This window comes from Coptis chinensis, chromosome 5, assembly GCF_015680905.1.
Source record: "Coptis chinensis isolate HL-2020 chromosome 5, ASM1568090v1, whole genome shotgun sequence".
Lineage (NCBI taxonomy): Eukaryota > Viridiplantae > Streptophyta > Magnoliopsida > Ranunculales > Ranunculaceae > Coptis > Coptis chinensis.
In genome coordinates, this window is record NC_141460.1 from 41,887,964 (window position 1) to 41,889,480 (window position 1,517).

General features: G+C 41.1%; 1 pseudogene; it reads right to left on the bottom strand.

The window, feature by feature from the left end:
- Positions 1-794: 794 nt before the first annotated feature.
- Positions 795-889, bottom strand: LOC147497538 (small nucleolar RNA R71; annotated as a pseudogene).
- Positions 890-1,517: the final 628 nt, after the last annotated feature.

Consider the following 1,517-nt stretch of genomic DNA (forward strand, 5'->3'; position numbering starts at 1 on the left):
GAAATGACCACGCTTTCTATCGCGAAGCGACCAGCCCATAACAAAATTTTTGCATTTCGGCGGTTTGATTCGAACTTTGATCTTTCATATTTTTTTCAGTGTTCTAACTCGCTATATACACCGAACAAGCATAAACAAGACGCTATTCATAAGCGAAGCAAGGACCTTGTCAGGTATTCCTTTCTTCCACACCTCGCTCTCCTGTTAGAGGTTTATACTAGTATATCAGAATTGTTTGGAGTGTTGATGTGTTTAGCTAAGTTTGGTTTTAGCCTTGTATGAGATTAAGGTCTGGCCGAACAAAAACACCGAACTTAATTATATAACAACGTCAACAAACAAGTCTATCTAGTATACCACCCACTACACCTCTAGCTACTATTTCACACACATCACCTGACACAATGCCCGACGAAGAAGAGAGGCCTCTCTCTCTGACTTCTACAAAGCCTTGAGCGATAGCCCCAAATCTTGCATCGTTCTAGCAGACCCAGTGGGGATTTCGAATCCCTCCAAATATTTTTATTTTGTTACCCGTTTTTCATGGATTAGACCATGAAAAACCTTATCGGCTATTCGCGTAGGATTGAACAAGTCCTAACAACATTCCACCATCCTACGGTTGAGTGCGGAACAAATTAAATTAAGGGGTATTCCCTTTCACCTTGGCCGATAAAGGCGTCTTGGTTAACGCCCAAAAGCGCCTAATTCAATGGACTCATGGGCTAAACTTGTTCAAATTTGTTTATGGAACATTTTTACCCACCCCCTAAAGACGGATGAGATGCTTTCCAAGATTCATTTCTTTTCGACAAAATCCTCATGAATCATTTTCAGAGGCTTGGAATCGTTTCACCGATCTCCTTATAGAGTGTCCACATCATAATTTAGCGAAAGACACGTTAGTTCGTGCCTTTTTCAAAGGACTTCTACACCACCATAAAGAAGTCCTAGACATAATGAATGGGGGTAGTTTCTTAAGTAAAGGAGCCTCGAGAGGCATATAAATTTTGGAAGATCGACTAAAGCGTAATAATAATTAGGGGGTAGTGACGATTACTCCCGCTCCGCTAGTTCTTCTTCAACGATTAAGGCTACCAAGTATGTTTGAGGTTAAATCGGATCCTCGAGCTTAAAACTCTAATCAATCCCTCACAAAAAGGTAGAGGCCATTTCAGTACAACAAAAGCGAATCCCGTCATGAATGTAAATTCAAATCCATGTAGTTTCATTGGAGCCCCGAGCATCCCGACTCACAATCGTCCTATTGCCTATGAACAGGCTTGTTCCATTAATAGTGAACCTAACCCTTGGCGACAAAATCCCAACTTCGTTGGAGATATAACCTAAATGTCACACCTCAAGGGTACAATAACCAATATGTTAGGCCTACGCACAACTTTAACCAAGCCCCACTACGACAAGGGGCGAGGTCGGGGAATTTTAATAATTATAACAACCAAGTGCAACCTCGACAAGGTCAAGCACAAGGTCAAAGTAGTTATAATAATTATAAT